A 24820-nucleotide genomic window follows, 5' to 3' on the forward strand; every position below is an offset into this window, starting at 1 on the left:
GGAGGGGGAAGGGTAAGCTGTGACAAAGTGAAAGAGAGGCATGGACATATATACACTACCAAACGTAAGGTAGATAGCTAGTGGGAAGCAGCCGCATAGCACAGGGAGATCAGCTCGGTACTTTGTGACCGCCTGGAGGGGTGGGATAGGGAGGGTGGGAGGGAGACGCAAAAGGGAGGGGATATGGGAACATATGTATATGTATAACTGATTAAATTTGTAAAATTAAAAAAAAAATGCAAAAAAAAAAAAAAAAAAAAAAAACACCACAAAGTCAACTCAAACACAAGGTTCTTCATTTCAGGAGCTGATAATGAAAAGATCCAAAAGGAGTGGACCCTGGGACTTCAAATTAGAAAACCCCTGCAAATATGAAGACAGATTAGAGAAAAAGCAGAAGAAAAAAGAAAGTGTTCAGATAGTTTCAGTCGCTCACAAAAAAAATCCTCACTGTAGAAAGAAAACATAAAAATACTGAATTTGGCCAAAACTTCAGCCCAAAGTCAGTCCTTGTTAGGCAACAGATAGTTCCCAGAGAAAAAAACCCATCAAAATGTGAAATACAAGGAAACAGCTTCAAACAGAATTCCAATTTATTTAATCAACAAAAAATCAACACAGCCGGGAAACGTTATAAATGTAGTATGTGTGAGAAAACCTTCATTAATACTTCATCCCTTCGTAAACATGAGAAAAACCATAGTGGAGAGAAATTGTTTAAATGTAAAGACTGTTCAAAAGCCTTTAACGAAAGTTCAGCTCTTATTCAACATCAAATAACTCATACTGGAGAGAAACCTTATATATGTAAGGAATGTGGGAAAGCCTTCACTCTCAGTACATCCCTTTATAAACACCTAAGAACACACACTGTGGAGAAATCCTATAGATGTAAAGAATGTGGTAAATCCTTCAGCAGAAGGTCAGGCCTTTTTATACATCAAAAAATCCATGCTGGAGAAAACCTCTATAAATATAATCCAGGTAGGAAGGCATCTAGTTGCAACACATCCCTTCCTGGATGTCAGAGAATGAATTCCAGAAAGAAGTCCTATTTATGTAATGAATGTGGCAATACCTTTAAGTCTAGTTCATCCCTTCGTTATCATCAGAGGATACACACAGGAGAGAAACCTTTTAAATGTAGTGAATGTGGGAGAGCCTTCAGTCAGAGTGCATCTCTTATTCAACATGAAAGAATTCACACTGGAGAAAAGCCTTATAGATGTAATGAATGTGGAAAAGGTTTCACTTCTATTTCACGACTTAACAGACACCGAATAATTCATACTGGTGAGAAGTTTTATAATTGTAATGAATGTGGTAAAGCCTTAAGTTCCCACTCAACACTTATTATTCATGAAAGAATTCATACTGGAGAGAAACCATGTAAATGTAAAGTGTGTGGGAAAGCCTTCAGACAAAGTTCAGCTCTCATTCAACATCAGAGAATGCATACTGGAGAAAGACCCTATAAATGTAATGAGTGTGGGAAAACATTCAGGTGTAACTCATCCCTTAGTAATCATCAGAGAATTCACACAGGAGAGAAACCATATCGATGTGAAGAATGTGGGATATCTTTTGGCCAAAGATCAGCTCTTATTCAACATCGAAGGATTCACACAGGAGAGAAACCCTTCAAATGTAATACATGTGGGAAAACTTTTAGACAAAGCTCATCACGTATTGCCCATCAGAGAATTCATACTGGAGAGAAACCCTATGAATGTAATACATGTGGGAAACTTTTCAATCACAGGTCATCTCTTACTAATCATCATAAAATTCATATTGAAGAGAACCCCTAGAAAGTAGGTTTGCATGTGTGACATTCTGAAACCAAAGCTCATCAGAATACATGAAAGTGATGTAATAAATGTAATGGATATGAAAAGCCATTCTACGATTTAGTCATCAAATAATAAATTCCAAGGATAAACCTATGTAATAGATAATGAGAAAAGTGAAAATTGCTCAGTCCTATCAGACACTTTATAATAACCTAAAATGAAGAATTCCTGACTAGAGACATTGACTTTGGGCATTTGTAAAGTAATTGTTTTCTCTACAGCATCGCATGCTGCATATCATATGTAATTGTTGTAAACATCTGGGTGATGAGGGGAAGTGTGCACTGGATTTCCTGTTAAACTGTAAACTTAATACTTTTTAAAAAATAACTGACATTGTAATAGTATATAAAAGATGTGGTCAAAGAAATTATACATTTTTAGAGAAAAGGACCAAATGAAAGTTAAAAATGAATTGTAAACTACCTCTGACTTTCTGGGGTTTGTCCTTTCCTGACTTGATGTCAAACTTTGTGCCTGGATTTCATTTAAAAGTAGAAATAAAAGTCTGTTCTCTTCCTTTGTTCTTCTAAAAAAAAAAAAAAAAAAGACTGAAAGATCTACATCTCACTACCAGTGCCACCATCCCCACACACCCATCCCCCAGAAGAAAATTTTTATGACTTTGACCAAGAAGAGCAGAAACCAACTGTATCTCCTACACCTGTTTCCAAACTCACAGCACACAATAAATTCACTGGGAAAGGATTCAACTTGGCTGAGAACGCCCCTATGACCCAACGTGGAAACTACATTTAAATTGGGCATAAATGCACTTCCCTAAATTAGAATGAGATCTATACATTGCTTCTCTCCCAAGTGAAAGTCTAAAAGGTGCATGTGTGTGCACAGGTATGTGCTTGACAAGATACTATTTCAGGGAAGCAACATTCCTTCCTAATATACCTAACAAGGACACAGTTGCAGGATCATGGAAATAATAAATAAATAATTAGTAACTTCTTTGTAATACACCATTTTCCACTGATGAGAAGGAAATGGAAAGGGATGGTGGAGGATGATGAAAAGGCACTATTTTAACTAAATCTGTTACATGACATTGGTTTACCTCCTTTGAACTGTGTTTTAATCAAAGCAGGTTGATTTCCACTCCATGAAAATGTTTCATGTCAAGCCACTGGAGTTTTATAAGTTTTTCTACCACATTTTACTGGAGACTTGTAAATCTTATGAAATTCTGGAATGTCTAGACCATAAAAATCTGTCATTTGAACAAGTTTTCCATGGAAATGTTTCTCCCCTATGCAGATTCACAAGCTTTGTAAAGATTTGTGGAGGGAAGAAAAAAAAAAAAAAAACCTTTAAGATATGTCCCACAGTAGCTGAGTTAAAAGATCACCTTTTCACTTGATTGGAATTTCACCTGTCACAGAAAAACCCTTTATAGAACTATCTAAAAGACTGAAGCCATTCACAGTAATCATGATTTTAAAAGTCTATCACCCTTACTCTGTATGCCTCTTGCATTCAATCTTGTTAAAGACACGTATATAGTACAAAATGCACCTCTTACGAGAATTTTAAAGCCAGTGATGGACGTCATGAATGAGCATTCATCAACATAATTAAAGGAGTTAAGTGTTCCAGTAACAGAATCGGCTTCCAAGAATGCTGAAAAGAGGTCCCCCAATATACAAACAAATATTACGACAAGGGAAAAGTGTTACACAACTTTGATGAAACAGCACCAAACTCCTGAACGTTATTAAATAAATCCGTTCTTCCTCCTTATGAAGTTTATCAGTTTGGCCTCAAAGTAAACAGAAGCAAATTGGCATTATTTTCTATTTATTTGTCTAAAACATTGAGGACAGCTAATCATGCATGAGAGTTTCTGTATTGTGACCCTTAAAGCTATTTGCGTCAAATCCCTAGGTCACCTGCATAAACAGTTTCAATGCATGGGTGAACTTTCATGGACGAATCCAAATATTTACTTCAGGCTAATTTTATGAATTCTATGTAAAACCACTTTTCTATCCTAAATATGAAGAGAAAGGTGCTAGCACTGCTTACACTGTCTTTAGATAATTGGTGTCTAGGTTTAGGAAAGCCTTTGATACCAGGAATTGATTCTCAGGAAGTAGTTACAACAGCTAAGAGTGGACCAGGGTGTCCAGGTTAATATATCTGGGAAGTTGTTTTAGTCTCTAAAGAAACAACCTTACATGTGGTACACTTGTGAGTCCCCCACCCTGGGAATAGGTGTAAAATGCCTGAATGTGAACATGTTAATTGAGTTGCCTCTGAACCAGGATACATGTGCTTTCCAGATCCATGCTATTTCACTAAGGATGCTGCCCAACAGTTTGGAATCAGAAGACCTAAGTTTGTTTGTTTTCTCTCACTTAACTTGCTCTGTGACTTCAAATCATTCACCACTTCTCTGAGCTTGGTTTCTTCATTTCAACTAAAGTATGGATGACAGTTTTTAAGGGATTAGTCAACGAATTAATTAGCTCACTGAATGGCCTCTCTGATCCCTTTCAGCCAATGATCAAAAGCTCCGGAATGATGTTTGAACTTGGAGTGATGCAATGAATTATTCTGCGATTAACATAAAAATTGTTAATTCCATAACTCTTATAAATCAACCCATAAATAATATACAATATGAATGCAACAATAATATTAAATGACTTTTGTATGGCACATTCCAAAGTATTTTACATATTGTATCAAATCCTCACAGATACTCACTGTGGTATTATATCCAAAGAGGAAAACAAGCTCAGAAAAGTTATGAAAATTGCTCAAGGTCACAGGAGATCACAGATTACAGTTCCTCAGATCTCCACTATATGAAAACCAAAGGAAGGGGGAGGAGAAATTAAGGAGCACTTAATCTTAAGACTAGAAAAGCAAGGTTAAAACCCTTGTAGAAGATAAGCGTGTACATACTTGGCACAATATGAAATGTGAGCCCAAAAATGCATATTACATTTTTATGAAAGAATGAGTCAGATAATGGGTAATCTTGATTTCACAGTTCCCCATAAGATTCACTTATTTTTACCTATACGTAAGTACAGTAACTCTCAAAAAAACCCCACAATGTGGTATTTTGCAAAAAGAATGCATTTTGGAATTAGAAGGTCCAGCTTGACATGACTACCCTGCCATTTGCTAGTCATCTCTCACTTAACGTCATTTCCCAATCTGCTAAATGGAAATAATAACATCATAGGCAGATGCAATTGCAAGCTAAATCTTACATATAAATGTTGGTGATTATTATTAGTAATGATCAACACTAATAAAATATATGGAGTAATAATATAATAATAATATATTTTAACATATATGTGTCTGTTATCAAAGCATATATAAAATAAATTACACTAACTCAAATGAAGGGGAAAAAAGGAAAGGAACCATGTATGAACTAGAAAGTTCCAAATTATAAAGTACTTTTAGAAAAATTAACTTATTATTTTTAAATACCTCTGCAAATCTGGAAATGGCTGAAGAACTACTGTTGCTCAACTTTCAAAGAATCAAAATAAATGACATTCTACTGAACGTTTTAAAAAGTATCGCCCCCCCAAAATGCATAAAATAACCCTAAAATGGATTTGAGCATGAGAGAAAGAAAGCATCTTGACATAGTAAAGTAAATAAAGCATCTTTAATACAGTATTAAACTAGGTTATGAAAAATACGGGAAACAATTAAGTTACCAAAGCAACTTCTCTGACCATGCAATAAGCCTTTTTGTAACACATGACCTGTAGTCATTATAGATCCAAAGTAAGGTGTGTGCCAAGGTTGGTGTCAGAAAGGAACAAATATCTGACACCACTGAGAATGAAAATACACATACAATGAACTGGAGGCACAACAGCATGGCAATGGCAATGTGAGGTGGGGTGGGCAATGGAGAGTTGGAAAAAGGATGATGAATTCTTTGACCCTGGTTCCTGGGACAGAGCTCCTAAATCCCTTGGAATTTCCTGGGTGATAACAGTGTGTTTTGTTCTAATGAGGTGGGCTTGGTGGGCTCTTGGATGGGGGCTAGTCACCAGAAAGACCAAGCCATAACTGGAAGCTTGGAATTTTCAGCCCTACACCCCCATTCTCCAGAGATGGAAGAGGAGTGGGAATTGAGATAATAATCCTTCTCACCTATGTGATGAAGCCTCCATAAAAATCCCAATAGTATGGGGTACAAGGGGCTTCCAGATGGGTGAACACACCCAATGATGGCATACCCCAACTCCATGGAGACAGAAGCTCCTGTGCTGGGACCCTTCCAGACCTTGCCCGGGGTATCTCCTCATCTAGCTGTTCATCTCTGTCCTTTATCATATCCTTTATTATACAGTAAACTGGTGAAAATAAGTGTTTCTCTGAGTTCTATGAGCTGTTCTAGCAAATACAGTTGGCCCTTTTGATCCATGGGTTCTGCATCCATGGGCTCAGCATCCACAGATTCAACCAGCTACTGGTCAAAATTACTCAGGGGAAAAAAAAATTCCAAAGTTCAAAAAAGCAAAACTTGAATTTTCCACGTGCTGGCAACTATTTACATTGTATTTACAACTATTTACATAGTATTTACATTGAAAAGTAATCTAGAGACAATTTAAAGTATAGGAGAGGGGGCTTCCCTGGTGGCGCAGTGGCTGAGAGTCCGCCTGCCGATGCAGGGGACACGGGTTCTTGCCCCAGTCCGGGAGGATCCCACGTGCCACGGAGCGGCTGGGCCTGTGAGCCATGGCCGCTGAGCCTGCGCGTCTGGAGCCTGTGCTCCGCAGCGGGAGAGGCCACAACAGTGAGAGGCCCGTGTACCGTGAAAAAAAAAATAAAGTATAGGAGAGGATGTGCCTAGATTACATGAAAGTACCAGGCCATTTTATGTAAGCTACTTGAGCATCCACAGATTTTGGTATCCACTGGGGGTCCTAGAAACAATCCCTTGCAGAAGTTGAGGGAAGATTGTCATCAAATTCAAGGAGGTGGGTCATAGGCACCTCAAACTTTTAGCCAAGTTGAACAGAAGTGGTGGGTAACCTGGGGACCTACAACTTGCGATTGGTATCTGAAGTGGGGGGCAGTCTCATGGGGCTGAGCCCTTCACTTGTGGGGTCTGCACTAACTCCAGTCAATGTCAGAATTGAACTGACTTGGAGGACACCAGCTGCTATCAGAGAGAATTGCTCGGTGTGAGAAAAAAAACCCTACCCATCTGGTGTTAGAAAGGTTGTGAGTTTGGTCGTAGCAGGAGAGGAAGGGAGAAACACAGGAAGATGTAGTTCCCAACACACTCAACCTCTCAGAAAATGCGAATCACAAAGTAAGACACAATGGGTCTATTTTTTAGCTCCTGCAAAAGAAGTGGGAACTCCATGCCAGACTCTTGTTCTTTGACGTTTCTCTATAGTGGAGAAAAACCATTTGTTAGGCTTTCTATACCTGCTGAAGAAAATGCTTAGAAACATCCAGCTGACTTGGAATCACCATATTCATCCAACACTCTCTGTAACTATAATAATAAAGAAATGTAGTTTTAACAATTATTATCAACTTTTGTTGAGTACTTCCTCTGTTAGGCAAAAATATCCACCAAGATCATCTCACTTTTATCTTCCCAATTACTCTATGAGTTGGACATTATCCACATTCTACAGATGAGGAAACCGAGACAGAGAGTTGAAGGAACATGCTCAACTAGTAAATAATGGAACTGAAATTCAAACTCGGGCAGTTTTACCCTGGACTCCCCACTCTTCTTCACCATATCATTCCACATCTCATACTGAAATTTTTTTTCTTTTGCAGTATGTGGGCCTCTCACTGTTGTGGCCTCTCTCGTTGTGGAGCACAGGCTCCGGACGCACAGGCTCAGCGGCCATGGCTCACAGGCCTAGCCGCTCCGCGGCATGTGGGATCTTCCCGGACCGGGGCACGAACCCGTGTCCCCTGCATCTGCAGGCGGACTCTCAACCACTGCGCCACCAGGGAAGCCCTCATACTGAAATTTGACCCAACATCATACTGAGCTGAACCAAACTTCAACAAGAGAGAAAACTCTCCATAAAACATTCTCAAGTTACATCATCACATTGTCAGTCATGAATTAAGACATCTTCTTATATTTGTTCTGGTCACCAAAGTTTTCCTCCCTAAATATACGGCCTGCATTGCCTCATTGGCCCAAGATCTAATCACATTTTACGAAGTGATATTTGGGTTCCTGGGTCTGGATGTCCTCTGCCAAATACAACAGGGCATCCTCATCTAAATAGCCTCCCTCAGGAACCAGGGATTGAACCCATGGCCCCTGCAGTGGAAGTGCGGAGTCTTAACCACTGGACCACCGGGGAAGTCCCACTAATATCATTCTTAGTGTTGAAACACTGAAAGCTTTTTCCCTAAGATCAGGAATAAGACAAACATGCCCAGTTTTACCATTTCCATTCAGCACAGTATTGGAAGTTTTAGCCAGAGCACTTAGGTAAGAAAAAGAAACAAGAGACATCCAGTTTGGAAAGAAAGAAGTAAAAAATATTTTGTTCACATGTGACGTACTCCTATACATAGAAAACCCGAAAGGTTCCACAAAAAATCCTGTGAAATTAATAAATAAATTAAGCAACATTAAAGGGCACAAAATCAACACTCAAAAACCAGTTGGGTTTCTATAAAATAACTATGAATAATCCAAAAAAATTTTTAAACCTGATAATATCATGTATATGAATGTTCATAGCAGCTTTACTTTTAATGGCCAAAGACTAGAAATAATCCAAACGTCCACTCCTGCATAAAAAAAAAAAAAAAATCTTTCTGAAATAGAAGCTCGATCTAATATTAAGGAATCATTCATGATTTTGTGACTGTTTTGTAGATGCTCTTTTTGATACTTTTCAGATGCATGGGAAAGAAATGTATCCAAGAATCAATTTCTTACTTTGCTTTGTATAAAACTTCTTTCATTGCTTTGGATCCCAAGACAAATATTATATTTAGCTCCAAGTTTTCCTTCCCAATTGCACTTTTAGGTGCGTAATATTTTTTCTTTCCTCCCTGTAACAATATAATAAATTTATTCTCCTTAATAACATAAAAAATAACCTCCCTCAGTATGCAGAGCCAAGTAATTTAATTAATAAATATACAACTAATTAATATTTAGAGAAGTATAGTTATATCTACCAGAAGCATGATTATACTTTAGGAAGGACAATAGTAAGGAAATCACACTAACCAAAATGTTTCACTCTATTACCAAGAAATAGCGTACCCAGCAGATGAGAGCCTGCCGGGAACTTGGTTCTCAGATAAACCTGAACTCAAAGCCCATTTCTGCTTCTTCTTGGCTGTGTGATCTTAAACCTCTCAGAGCTGCAATATTCACACTGGTGCAGATTAAAAATACCCACCTTTGAGATAATACAGCTCTAAGTCCTTTTTGGTACCAGTAATTGGTACAAAAAATATCTGTCGTTTGGTATTACTATTATTATAAATGTATTCCTTCTATATGACCTCTTAAATATTCTCGCAGAAAAATAGTTTATAAAAAGAGGTTAGGAGCAGCCTCAGTGAATTGCAGAAGGATCTTTACCATAACTATCTTTTCATACTTCATGAGATTAGTCAAAAGAAAAATACTCTACAAAGAGACTGATTATTTTGCTTCTCAAAAAAGATTAACAATTTAAATTACTTTCCTACCTTACATGTTCCACTAAGTAAATCTACTCAGGCCAGAACAGTTTGATATAATTTAGGTATCCAATACTGCCACAGATTTTGCGATCCTTGAGACATATGGTATACTGCATTTCCATAAAATAAGGCAGGAAAATATCGCATCTTGACAAACTTGGCCTCATATCCATTGGCTATTGGCATTTCCAGTGTGAGCAGTGTCTCTTTAAATAAGTTTTGCATTTAAACAGAGCTCACCAGATATGACAGTGCCTGGACTTCACCAGTTTGCCTCTGAATATCAAGACAAGGCTTTTCAAATCAGGTAAGACACAAATTGTATTTTTCCCTAACAGGCACATGTCCAATAGTTGGTTTCCTCGTGGGCCACAGAAAGGGCTTAAGTTGCTGACATTCCCTATACCAGTTAGAACCAGACAGTGGGGTCTCTCATTTCCTTCAAAGCATAGAAGATATAGAAGAGGCGTCCAAGATCCACACCAAGAAAAACAAAAACAAAAAAAGACCTTAATTGAGATCAAAGCTTACATGTTTCAAGAACACTATTGTAAGAGTTAAGGTTTTTTTTTTAAAAAAAGCATTCAATTGGTTAGAAAATATTTACTGAGCATCTACTATATATATATATATATATATATTTTTTTTTTTTTTTTTTTTTCTGTACACGGGCCTCTCACTGTTGTGGCCTCTCCCATTGTGGAGCACAGGCTCTGGACGCGCAGGCTCAGTGTCCATAGCTCACAGGCCCAGCTGCTCCGCGGCATGTGGGATCTTCCCGGACCGGGGCACGAACCCATGTCCCCTGCATCGGCAGGCGGACTCTCAACCACTGCGCCACCAGGGAAGCCCTCTACTATATATATTTTATATATGTGTGTGTATGTGTATATGTGCGTGTGCGGGTGTGTGTATACACATATATATGACTCTTCCACACTCTGGGCATGTAGCAGTGAATAAGACAGTAAGTGCTCCTGGTTCAAAGCATTCCTTCTATTTAAATGGCTTCTAGGTTTGAGCCCCAGCCTTGTGAATTAGCTGCTGCAAATTAGACTGAGCCAAGGAAGTAAAAATAATGGCAATGGTAAAACATGGGCTTCGGAGTCTCGGTAACCAGGGTTTGGTTCCTGGCATCCCTATATTGTAATGTTAGCCAAGTTGCTTGACCTTTCTGAGCTTGAATTCCCTGTGTTGTCAGATGAGGACCCTGAGAGTGCCTGCCCTATTGGACTGCTGTGAGGATTAGCTGATTCAGGCCATTGAAAATACATGGAACTGGATGTCACTCAACAAAAAGCAATTTCTTCCCTCCCCTGGTTCAAGTCCAAGTATCCTCAATGGATAAGGGAAATAGGTAAAACAAGACACTGAAGTGATCATTTTGATTTGTGCCTGAAATCGAAGTGGGGTTCTCTTTAAATTAGGTGCTCCACTTACGTTTGAGTCTTCTACCAGCGATGTGGAGAATGCAAAAGATAACTAGCACAGTGCCTCCTTGTGTCATCCTTTAAATCATTTTAATCAGTGATGCTCTCAGAAGCATAGAGTAGAAATTAAAAAATCACAAAACTTTGAGACACCTGAATCTATAAATGCTCACCAAAAAAATAATAATAAACTACCATCCTCCTCTACTAGAAACCCACATGAGAACCTGGTTACCACTTTCTTCCAACAAACCTTTCTCGGTTTTGAAAATAAAGCTCAAACACTTTGCTTCCATTCAGCTCAGCAGAGGTAGCAGCTTAGACATAAAAGTGCAAATGCTGTGAAGGAAAAAAAAAAAAAAACCCGTGGCTGGCTGCCAGCTCTTGGCCAATCAGTCCTCACAAGGAAGGTTGCGTCAGAGGCTTGCAGCCTGCTGGAACCTCTGCAGCTGCCTGAAGCACAAGCTTGGACCACCCAGGCCGAAGTGGACTGGCATCTGGAGAAATGCGCAAACAATGGAGAACGTTAGAGCCTGCATTTCCGCGCCAGAGCTTCTGTCACTCGCCTTAGCCTGGACTTTGAGAAAGTCCTGGGCAAAGAAGAGATCCGGGATATGCTCAATGGCTCTAATATTAAATCACTGTCTCAGGTCAAAAGCATAACCCCCAGAATGAAAAAATATTTTCTCAGTGGAAAATCACCCATCTTAGTGTTCACGGATCTAGTTTTCAACTGGTGTTGGGCTCTCACCCAGCGTAATTAACATCTTACCTGTGGGTGGCTGGTAGAATTGCTTTACACCTTTCTCATCATCCCAACACCCAAGACTTCCTGAAATGTTTTATACAAACAAATAGGAAATGATGTCTTTAAAGATAGACTGTTTGGTCCAGGGCTCTCTGGTAACCCCTCCATTCTGCTCTTGGCAAATTTATTTTTCTAATTTAAATGTCAGAAAACAGGCCTACGTCACTCATGGGTTTGCTCAAACACAAGTCATGCCAACTTCTTGTAACTACAGGGAGGTACAATAGCGGACGTGGGGGAAGCATAATTAAAGAGTTGGACCTCGCATCCCAGATGGGAAGCCAAGTATGTGGCCTTCTATCAGATCTGAATGGAAATCCTGCTCCGCTGATGATGGATGTCTCTGGGAAACACGTACCCTCCTAGCACCCAAAGGACAGATACTCAGGAAGGCAGAGGAGAGAAACATCCTGCTAAGACTGAAATTGGAACTAAAACGTGGGGAAAAACACTGATCCCCAATCCAGACACTTGGATTTAATTGGTCCAGGCTGCATCAAGATTCTCTTTATTTGCCAGGTGAAACTAATGACAGCCAAGGTTGAGAATCCCTATAAAAGATTCCTGAGATAATACTCACCCCTGTAATGGAAAATTTAACTAGGAAGTCAGGGTACTGTGGCATGGTCAAGTAACTTACTAGATCAATCAGAACAAAACATAGCAATAGTTTACTACAGTGCACTATAAAAGCTGACTTTGCTTCCCAAACTGACTGAGAGCTTCAAGAGGGTGTTTTATCTCCAGCTCTTAGGACAGAGCTCTAGACATAGTAAATGTAATGAAGCATTTGCTCAGTCATTAGAAAGATGCTCAGAAAACATCACACTGTCTGTACGTTTAAGCAGAAAGACTCAGACTTTATAGAAACATAAGTTTTCTACAATCCTATAAAGCATTATTCTCAAAACTTTTGTGTGCATGAGAAGCGTATTAAATATGTAGGTACCTATGCCTCCCCAGACACAGGAAATTTCAGTTTGATTCAGCAGTGACCTTACACAAATTCCTCCAGTGCCTGGTACAACCCAGGAACAAAATAACAAAATGGCCCAATCTGTATATCTGAGATGAGCATCCACAAACAGCCAGTTAAATGCAGGTAAGAAAAGGGTCCTTTCATCTGAGCGTCTGAAGCCAAAGTTACATCACAGGTTAAAGGTACCACGGGCATACATGAGTTGTGTGTTTCACTACAATTCAACATACAAAGAGAGTCACTCTCACAGATTTAAGATACGTAGTGGAGAGCAGGGTGAATGGAATATTCTGGATTCTGTGTAGGATCCTTGGCAGTTAGAGGCAGTGTTTCTGGCTGAAAGCTACACTTTCTACTCAGTGAAGGGAATCCAGATGAGTTCCCTCCTAGAATGCATTGCAGAGCTCGACTTGAAGCTGCATTTCTTGTTACCTTAGGAGGCTCTGCAGAAGCTACATTTTAGGGAAAACAAGAAAGCAAACAATCTTATGCTAGCAGAAGAGATTGGACAATGCACCAAGGCGTAGAGTTCCAATATCTCTGCAAAACAGAAAGGTTCCTGCTTGTAGTTCTCCCTCCAAAGCTAGTATGACTCCAGGATTTAAAAGGGTTTTTCTTCTTCAAGTCACAGGCTTAGAATTAAATGGTGCCATTATACAGCCTCCATTCAAATCCTGGTTTAGTCACGTACTTGCTGTGTGACCTTGAGCAAGTTATTTAATTTCTCTGACTCTCAGTCTCCTCATTTTTGTCTTGGGGAAGGTATTGGTAAACTCATAGAGTTATTGTGAGGATCAAATGTAATTTACCGAGGGCAGTGCTGGTACGTGTTAACTGATAATAATAATTATTATTAAATTTATAAATATATTAAATAATTATATTAAATTATATATTTTATTATCATCACCATCATTATCATTATTTCATCTTCCTCACCTCCCTCTGGTCCTAGGCAAAGTTCTTTATGCCCAGTTGTCCAGGTACAATCCCTGTACTTGCCCTATAATTATTTTATTTGAAGGTCTGATCTGTTTTCTCTGTTCTTGTTTGTACAGGAGACCACCCAGAATTGCCCCAGATGAAAGCACTAGGTTAGCTTCTGTAACAAATAAAACCCGGTATTTTAACAGCTTAACACTTTAAAAGCTGATTTCTCACATAATAGTCCAGAGCTGGTGTTCCTGATGGGCAGGTAGTTTAGTGATTAAGGTGATTAAGGGACCTGCTCCCTCCACCTGTAGCTCACCAGCCTCTGGGCCTTGAAGGTTTTTGCACTCAGTTGGCAGACAGGGAAATGGAGAATGGAAGAAGCCCAGGCTGTTATCTTACAAAGCCCTGGCCCAGAAGTGAGCACCATCCCTTCCAGTCTCCTTCCATTGGTGAGACGTGTCCTATGGCCACACCTAGAAGGGAAATGGTAAATAGAGCCTCTGGCTGGGTACCTTTCTGCCAACAATCGCTCCCTACTCTGCAAGGAGAACTAACTTTTGGCAGATTGTCATCCATCTCTACCAAAGAGCTTTTAGCTAATTTGCAGGAAGGTGAGGCCCTGGAAACCTTCAATTAAAAGGAAAGTTAGACGGCTTCCCTGGTGGCACAGTGGTTGAGAGTCTGCCTGCCGATGCAGGGGACACGGGTTCGTGCCCCGGTCCGGGAGGATCCCACATGCCGCGGAGCGGCTGGGCCCGTGAGCCACAACTACTGAGCCTGCGCGTCCGGAGCCTGTGCTCCGCAACGGGAGAGGCCGCGACAGTGAGAGGCCCGCGTACCGCAAAAAAAAAAAAAAAAGGAAAGTTAGAGATCTTCTACAGCAACAAGCCACAATGCAGACCTGCCTCAAACACCCTAGAACAGTGCCAGATCATTGTGAGAAACTTCCAAGCCATCTGTTGTAACACAGAATAAGTGTATGCACATACCTCATCAGACCTCAAACTAAATACATGTAGCTGACTGCAGATCTCCTTTTTTCGCACTGAATGACACAGCTCTTCAAACGTTCTTAATATGCCATGATTTTCAGACTCTTCACCATTTCAGACTCTTCTCTCCACTGAAAGTGCACCATCTGTCATGGTCCCAGAAGTATTTGACCTCTGTCAGATGAATACGATATTCCAGACAACTGACTGGAGATCCCATGGAGCGTCATCTTTCCTAAATTATGCTAACCAGACTCCCAGTTCTTCCTTCACCTCTGGTTTCCTCTCTGTCCTACATTTTAATGTCTTTATTCACACTTTCTAAACCAAAGGACAGCTTTAGCCTCAATTTGTCTGCTCCCAGTGTCATCGACATTCCTGCCAGTCACTTTCTGGTCCATCACCAAATTAGCATTCTTGTATCAAATGCACAAGGGCTGTTCAGAAAGTAAATTTACAAAGTGTTTTTATGAAACTTATTTTAAGAGATGGCAAGTAATCCCTACAAGTATTTAAACAGCAGCTGATTGCTACTTTCCCACATAATCCAACAGATTCACACATTTGTCATACCACAGGATCAACTTTTTTTATGCCAGCTGAGTAAATTGCAGGGTCCTTGGTTATTAAATCAACTTCATATCCCATCACTGAACACAAACTTTATTGAGTTCCAGGCTTGTTGCAAATAATGTCTTCAAGAGACAGAATGAAGTTTGCTGGAAACTGGGGCACAGTGACTTTTGCACATCTTCAAGTATTGATTTGCTCAGTAATTTGTCCTCTGTGTGTTTCCAGGTCCTCGGGTTACACCCTTTTGCTCCCCTGTGCTCCATTTCCTCTCCAGGACTGGGCATGTCATTCTGATACACTTTCAATTAAAAATGTTCTTGCCATAAATTTAAACAAGTTGACCATGAAATCCTGCAGCAGAAACCACTCTTTTCTCTCATTAAAAAAATGGAAACACATGTTATAAAAGAACATTTAATGACATGGAAAAATATTCAAGATATATTGGTAAAGGAAAAAAGCAAATTTCTAAAGTGCAAATGTTATATGAATTCATATTGAAAAACAGAATGCATAGTGTGTGTGTGTGTGTGTGTGTGTGTGTGTGTGTGTGCACGTGTATGCTTGCATAGGAAAACTCTAGAAAGATATTCACCAAAGTGTTAGCAGTTACTCTCTTTGGGTGGTGAGTTTTCTGGGGATAATTTTTTTCTTCTTTTTTCTTGACTATATTTTCAAAATCTTCTCTAATGGACATTAGAACTTTACTAAAGATAAAACTTAATGTTATTTCTCTTAAAATTTAATAAAAGTAGAAATACAACTCTAAACAATTAAACATCACACCACATGTCCAGAAAAATAAAATTTTTGTATTCAGGGTCTGCATCACTGTCTCTTTCCTCTGTGCCTTTGGTGCCTAAAGAAACATTGTTTTGAACTGAATGTTTTCATCTCCCCCAAAATTTATATGTTGATGCTCCAACCCACAATGTGTCTGTATTTGGAGTTGGGCCTTTCTGAAGGTAATTAGGGTTAAAGGAGATCATAAGGGTGGGGTCCTGATCTGATAGGATTAGTGTCCTTATTTTATTTTTATTTTTTTGTGGTACGCAGGCCTCTCACTGCTGTGGCCTCTCCCATTGCGGAGCACAGGCTCCGGACGCACAGGCTCAGCGGCCATGGCTCACGGGCCCAGCCACTCCGCGGCATGTGGGATCTTCCCGGACCGGAGCACAAACCCGCGTCCCCTGCATTGGCAGGCGGACTCCCAACCACCACGCCACCAGGGAAGCCCTAGTGTCCTTATTTTTTTAAAAAAGAGAGACATGAGAAGCTCCCTTGTGAGCTTGCTCTCTCACGTGCTCATGTGTGCTCTCTCTCTCTCTCTCTCTCTTCCCCTTCTGTCATATGAGAACATAGCAAGAAGGCAGCCAGCTACAAACCAGGAGGAGAGGACTCACCAGACATTGAATCTGCAGGCACTTTGATTTTGGACTTCCCAGCCTCCAGAACTATGAGAAAATTAATTTCTGTTGCTTAAGCCACTCAGTCTATGGTATTTTGTTATGGCAGCCCAAGCTGACTAATACAAACATCGTGGTGCAACAAAATCATTTTTATTATTGTGCATAAGTATTTAACCTCGTAGTTAATTTTTTGAGCAATCACATCATTTTGGTAACCTTCACCCATTGTTATCAAGACATGGAAGAGATGGCAGTGCACTTCCACACACACACAAGTGAATTCCAAATGTTCCTGAGCCACTTTTTCTTCTAGGCCTTTTGATTCTTCTCCATACCCAGCTGATGGACATTTCATGCTCATTGTTGGGGCCCTGGTGGTTCACACACAGTCAGTTAAGAATTCAATAGGCATTTAGCAAACGTGGACAGAGCTGAGGACACAGATGGTGGGGATAGCAGGGGAGATTTTTTATTGACTAATTGATGTAGAGGTAGAAATCAAAAAGGCAGGTGGAACTAAAAAGAGTGTGGAAGGTCCTTGATGAGCACATCCTGGTTAACGAATCTCAAAAGTATTTGCTGTAGGCCAGAATGTAAATTCAAATTAAATCAAGCCCAACAGCTCAAAGCAAAAACTCTTCCTAAAGGATCTCCCAGTGACTTCAAAGGTAGAGTTGGGCCATAGGGAAGAAAGGCAAAGAGGTCACGGAATGTACCTAAAGTTTGCATGGAGGCTACAGATAAGTACTTCTTGAACTTGAACTTGAACAGTGGAAGCTGCCGACCACACCTTCTGGGTCTCTGCTATCCCAGAGCACAGGGTGGACAGTCCTTCCCGCTCCCAAACATTAGCATCCCTCTGAAGGCTCATTGTAACTGGAGTCACTGGGCGCGTTCCTCCAGGCCGAGGGCTCCGGATGCATAAGCGGAAACAAAGTTTGCACAGAGCCTCCCTCTCTCCCTCTAGGTTCGGGAACATATTTCAACATGTCACTTTTATTAGCAGCTAAACAACAGGGATGAGGGAGCGTGGCGTAAACATGTCATCCCCACCTATTGTTCTGCAGAGTCAAAATTCTCCTATGATTGATTATAAAAGGCAGTTATAGGGGAAACTGTGTGAGTCTGCTGAATTAAAAACAAACAGTGAGGCGTTCAATGGCGAACAGATCTGATGGATTAAAATGCACCGAAGAAAGACAGCTCAGGCGATGCCTGAATAGTCCAAGTCAGAATGAGAGGAAATTCGGCCTGCAATTTCCAGTCAGGAGAAAACTGGCAAAGCAACAGAATTTAAGGCTCCCTCAGATTTACACTTTATCTGCTAATCAGCATTAACATGCGCGGTAGAGGTATCTCACCAGCTTGTGGCACAATAAAAAAAACCGGAAGGTGTTATCACCACAGAATGTGTAATTACTTTAAGCACTGGCTGAAAATTGCAGGGTACTTCATTTCAGAATTTGTATATATTTATTGTTAGAGATAAACTTGTTAAAGTATATCTAATCTAATTTTATGTTATAATTCCTGTTTAAGATAATTTTAGTGTCAGCAAGCCAAGGGCTGAAGTAAATACTGCCATAAATTGTAATACATTAAAATACCGGAGCAATACATCCATTCAGCCGTGACTTGACTCGCTTATTGTTTAAAGACAAAAAAAAGAAAAAATCTCCGATTACATGAAAACGAGAAAGATACCCTGTTGGGTTGCTTCTACCATGTCAGGTCCTACAGCTGATGGAGTCTGCTAAGGAGAGACTCCATCCTTCAGCTCCTTGGAAATGTGAATCACTTTTTAAAAGAACTGTAGAAAAAAAAAATAGAAAAAAAAAGAACTGTAGATTTCCGTTTCCCTTAGGTAGAATTTATTATTTTTGTAAGATCTCTTTAAATTGCCTTGTACCTCCCCACAAGGGAAACGCATTAGGACAGATTATTTGGCTTTAAATCATAACTAGGTTAATATTTGTTTTAACTTTTTGAGTTAAGACCTAGTTTAAATTCCTCCTTAAATTGTTAAACAAGACAATTTGGGGCTATGAAAAGGAAACTATACCATGTTTTTCAGTAATATGATACTATGGCAGAGGCTACCAAATCATGCAAAAGCGATTTCTTATTTTCCTACTAAATGGGAGAGTATAGCTAGAGCACTGCCTGCATACAGACTGTTCATTTTTTAGCAGCATTCTGTCAAGCCAACAAAACTTGGAAAGATACGGAGATAACACTGCCTCTGAGAAGGGAAAGCTGGATCTAACACTTTCTGTTCGATAACTAGCAATTTCTCTGCCTTTTTATGCCCCTGTTTCTCCAGAAGAAGAATAAAAAAGGATATACAGGATTGTATGGTACCTAATATTGATGCTACTAGTCATGTAGCTTGTGGTTATAAGACCTAAAAACCTTTGCAAATTTTCTCACACTTGTCTGCCTCCTGTTTCCTTGATAAAGGATCCCAGGATCCCAGAGGATGTTTCTTACTATGATTCTTTTGGAAAGAGCCCTAGGATTTTAATGTCTGCCCACTGGCCTCCCTGTTGTGTGAAAAATGGTAGAAGCTAATGAGGCCTCGCCTGACTCGGGCCATCTCGTAATGCTGATGGATTGGGTCTCCAAGAGCCTCCCTACATGTTGCAATAATTAAACCATATAGATCGAAAGTCTTGAAACCTTGAAATTCTTTGCCTGGGGAAGCAACCTCACTCAGCACATCCAAAATAGAACTGGATTTTCCTTTTCATGGCTGCCTTTAAACTTGGGAAATTGATATTTTATATTTAATGATTCCTAGTGAGAGCTTTGCACAGAGCTCAGCATATAAACAAAACGCAGGCCACCCTGTGATGTGATGGGAGTGGCCAGACTTGAGGTCTTCCCTGATGCTGAGGAACAGGGACAGGGAAGCAGAAATTTGTGGGGTTTACTCTAGTGGCCAACAGCATTGAACAGAGGTGTGGGCCCTGCTGCTCTGGCCAAGGACCAGTTAAGTATTTATAAGATGCTATATTTATCCGATTCTTTCTACGGCTCCAGAAGGTTTGGGAAGGAGGGGACTTTTCTTTCCTGACCTCATTTCTCTCCAGTTGAGCAGTGCTGTGATCTGTGATGTGCCCTCAAACAGCCATCCTTGGTTCTGAAGTTGTTTCACCTCAAAAAACCTGTGTGTTCCCCATTCTCTTGTTGTAAGGGGAAAGCATTTGGAATCTTGCTGAATGAAAGCAACTGAAGACAATTTGAAGTCACCATTGTCCACCCCCTGTGAAAATGAACCCTCTTCTCCAGCCAGCAGCTTCAACGAAGAATGAACTTGACTGTGTTGACCTGATGCTGAGATATAATTTTAAGGCCTTTTCTAGGGATGCATTTAGATGAAAAAATATTTCCAAAATAAGACTTACCACAATTCATAAGAAGAAGCGTGAGCTATTTGCAGTTTGTTCATCCAGAATCTTACCTTCTGCCTTGCGCTCTGGCATAGCCTGGAAGCCTAACACTGAGCCTTATCTTGGCCAACCCGACATTAATCCATGAAAAGGGAACTAAAGGGATCAGGAAAATTCTGCCACTGGAGACTTCCTGGGGTCCTCCTGTGACAGCCAATTCTGCAGACTCTCTAATGTAAACATTCACGTGGCTTTTCTTCCCTCTCATTCAAAGCAGTTTCCATATTTGCATTTTGGTTGATAATATTATTTATAATACTTTGATTACTCTAATTTACCCTAATTTGAAACGTTACTTAAAATTATTTCTGTGAGCCCTTAGAAGAACTTCATAGCCTGACCTTCCAAAACTCACTGTACAGATGTCAACGTTGAAGTTCAGTGATTTATCCGTCAGGAAACAGGCACACTCAAGGCATACTCCAACGGGGAACTTGAGGAGAGCTTTTAGAAAGGGATGGGCTACAAGGATGCAGGAAGAATTCATGTGAAGCCCGCTGGAGCTCTCAACAGCCAGGAGCTCACGCCACCCTTGGCTGGTGGCATGACTTCATCCAGAGCTGTGTGAAAGCGCCGTCTACTCCTCCACACACAGGAGCTGTGGTCCATAGTAGAGAAACAAAGAATGGACAGCACAGTAGAAGGCAGCCAGAGGAGTCAACGCCCTGAGCACACTCTCCTGCCCTATCCTCTCCTGCTGCCGCCTCCGCAGGCCAAGCTCAACTAGAAGCCAGAGGCAAGGGCATCTGGAGGCTGTTCATACACATCAGCCTCCCGGGGCACAGAGCAGGGTGAAGGAGGTGGAAGGTGGACCTGGAGGGGCAAACAGAGACTGCCCAGCACAGGTGGGTAACTCAAGTCACTTAACTTATCAGAAGAAATGCTTGATGGAAACAAGCAGGCTTCTCATGAGTTCCTGGACTACTATAATGCCCACCAGTAAAACAAACTCGTTACCACTTTCCACTTCTTGTGGATTTTCATAATAGTCCTCAGAGGCCAACAACTACTGTTAACTACTGTTGTCACCAACATCTTAATAGAAACACATATGTCCTGGTTGTACGTATGTCCAAACACGCTAAGTGGTCTTTTAAGGACCTTTTATCAAGAGCTACTTTTACAGGCTCTTAATTATTTCCTGATAGTTTATATGTTCCTTTATGACAGTGCCTTGTTAACCATGCATTATAAGGAAGTTTTATATCTTTGTGATTTCAGGCATGATTTTATCATCCTATAGTTTTAGTAATAGGGCCTATTTTTTCTCATTTTTTAAATATTACTCTCTGGGTTTGTTTGTTAGACATCCTCTCCCCTACTTTGATGCTTTGCCATATGATCAACTAACTTTCTTACTTTCTCCCTGTCCCTGACAACCTAGGTTAGATCTACCAAAGACCATTTTTTCCACTCTTACTATCAGTGACTCTTCTGAGAAGATACTTCTGTAATCAAAGCAGTGACATATCTCCTCTTATGCTGCATCTTTTTGCTTTTAGCTTAAAAATCAGAATCAGGGATACACTGTTGATTCAACCTATAATTTCAGCCTGGAATGGCTTCACATTGTAGATGTTGAATAACCCTCACTCAGACTCACCTGGATCTGCTCTTTGAACTGTATTTCTACATCTGAGGGGTTAATATTCTTAGTGGATAAAAGTAATTCCAATTTCCTCATGGGCAATCCTTTATTCAGTAAAATGGGTAATTTAAGTTACAATAATACACATTTTTTTCTGTAGTACTTGATAAAGCTATTTTAATTTTAGATGAAAAAGAATGTGACCAAGAAATATTTTTATTTTCTCCATAATTGGACTTGGTACTATATATATATATATATATATATATATAGAGAGAGAGAGAGAGAGAGAGAGAGAGAGAGAGAGACAGAGAGAGAGACAGAGAGAGAGAGAGAGAATTCCAGTGTCATAGAAAAGTGGGAAAATATCAGCCTTGGAGTCACATAACCCTGGGTTTGAGGCCCCACTCCTTTGCTAGTACTCATGACCTTGGGCAAATTATTTAACCACCAAACTTCCTTTTCCTTGACTATAACCTCATTATATGAATACCTGGTTGGTGGTAGGTTTTTATGTTTATTAAAAGGGATAATGAGAGTAAAATGCCTAGGCTCTGATACCTAATAGATATTAGTAACTGTCTCCCTCTGGTTTCTTCCTCTCTCCCTACATTGATGTCCCATGTTGTTCATGGTTGTATCTGCTCTAGACCAAGTCCTCAGCCTGGGGCTACCTGTCCTTTGCATTACATAATCCCCTATAATCCGTTCCAGCCCTCTCTTTTACTCTTTCTATTTGTTCCTACTGCTTTTTCCTATTCCCTTTCCCCTTCCCATGTCTATCAGAGCTAACAGAATTGAAGACCCATAGACTGGTCAACTAATGTAAACATGTGAACCAAGAAGGAATAAGATAAGAGTGACTGATAAAGACTGTAGAAAACTGAGAATATTCTGTCTAAAAATACTCAAAACACAACACACACACACACAATCTGCAAAGCAAAATACATCAGCCGGTTGAATTTGGTGTATGGGCAGCCATCTTGTGTACTTGCCTTCCAGAAGAATCCATAGATAATCATTGTTCCCAAATCTCAGGTATCGTTGTGCTGCTGATACCCGAATTTGAATTATAATTTTGAGAAGTTGTCTTATAAAACTCTGTTCCAAAAGCATTTGCATATGATGTATAAGAAATCATGGACCCTTGGTGGATATACAAATGTAGTAATCAAGGTTTATGTGCTTATTTATCTCCACCAAAAGAGCTGTAGGTACAAGTGGGTGCCTTGCACAGTGCCTGTCAATGTAATCATTCTATAATTATTTCTGATAAATCAATAAAGCCAAAGGATCATTAGAGGACTCCCTCTAAGGGCAATATCAACAAGTCCTAGGACAAATGGATTTGGAGTGTGGCTACTAGAAATGGGTTGGTTTCTTGTTCAAAGATTCAGTGCACTCTGGGATGCAGTGAAATGATGGCAAGTTCTATAAGCAGCATCTATAATTACAAACTCAGAGCCAGACTCTTACATGCGTACCATGTGGAAAGGAATATGGGTCTTACACCTGTGGTGTTTGCTTTTTTTCAGACAAATATGCAAACTGATAACAAGACCATCTGCTTCTTCATCCTTAGATATAAAAAATGACTACACATGCAGAGAGCTAATCATTTCACTCCCTCTAACTGCTTGTCTGATTTCATAAACATCTTTGTTCATTTTAATAACGATTGCTTTACAATTTTCTGATCCTCAGCTTTGTTTATATGTTCTTAACCCCCTAATAATGAAAAACTATCAAGTGAATTTCTTCAGTTACAACTTCAACAACAATAACAAAAAAAGCTTTCTTAGAATTGAAATCCAAATTTTCATCCTTCCATTATGCTGCTTTACAGGAATTATGGGGGCTAATATTTGAAGGCTCCAAATGCAAACAGATGAACAAGGATGAATCAGTATTTCTGACAAAGTTAGAACCCTTAGAGAGAAAGCCCTGTGGCCACTTCAGCTTGCTTCATTTCTTCACTTGGCTTTTGCCAGTTTGGAACTGCTCCAATTCTGCCTACAATTCCTGCCATCTTGAACCAAAATGGCTGCAGCTATCAGCACAGCCAACGTCTTTGACCTTCTGCTCATCCCCAACTGATTACAGTAGAAGAAATCCCCTTTGATATTAGTTTTAACAAGACTATATTGAAATTTTTCAAAGGGGGATCTTAACAGGAAACCAAGAGTAAAGAAAACCAGTAGAAAAGTATAGACCTCAAAACATTTGCAGAACACACGAGTGTTAACTGAAGCTAAGTGTCATAGCCAGGCATAGCTGGTGCAACTGGTGAGACACCCACTATCTGTATTTTTTCCTCACCTCCACCTTATCTATTAAAGAGTCTGAGATGCAGAAAGGAATAGAGTTCTGGAATCCTGTAAATTACCCCGGCTAAGCTAGTGATGGCAGGGCTTTGGTTAAGTCAGGTTAAGAGATTTATGTTTTATGTTTATTGTCATTTTCATTTAGTTTTCAAGCCCATATTACTCTGAAAATAAATGTAAACCTTACCTTTGTTAAAATAAAGGAGAAGGGAGCTCCAGGTTCAGATAAGAGAAGCAGTAGGATCCATCTAGAGTGGTGGTCTGCAAAATGGACCCGTTCACCCTAGGGGGTGATGCATAAGGAAACCTGAGAACATGTATGTTTGCTTTATTTTATGCTTTCAACAATTTTTTTAGCTTTTTATTATGTTTTAAAACATATGTAATATGCAATCCAGTGGAATATGTATATAATGTTTAAATAAACACCCATATGTCAGTTTGGAGACCACAGACCACAAAGATCCATAATGTGGTGGCTTCCATAGCAACTCAGGATCCAGGGGAAATTGTGTAGAGCTAGAACAGATCAGAAGGTGAAAACCCAGGCAGGAGTGAGTCAAAACACCTGATATGCTGGTCACTTCCTTTCTGGTGTTTCCTTTATACCACATTTCTGGCCTCTGTATGATGACATCATGTTAAGGGCACACGCTTTGCAACCAGACAGACCCTCCGTATTTTCTCTGTGAACTTGGGCAAGTTCCTCAAATTTTTACACCTAATTTTGTTTCTATAAAAATGGGATTTGTGATACCTATATCATGTGGGTTATTGTAAA

The 24820-nt window shown here is 39.9% G+C and overlaps 1 pseudogene; it reads left to right on the forward strand.

The window, feature by feature from the left end:
• Window positions 1-290: 290 nt before the first annotated feature.
• LOC132500744 (zinc finger protein 354A-like) lies at window positions 291-1993 on the forward strand (annotated as a pseudogene).
• Window positions 1994-24820: the final 22827 nt, after the last annotated feature.

The sequence above is a fragment of the Mesoplodon densirostris genome, chromosome 13 (genome assembly GCF_025265405.1).
Source record: "Mesoplodon densirostris isolate mMesDen1 chromosome 13, mMesDen1 primary haplotype, whole genome shotgun sequence".
NCBI classification, from domain to species: Eukaryota; Metazoa; Chordata; class Mammalia; order Artiodactyla; family Ziphiidae; genus Mesoplodon; species Mesoplodon densirostris.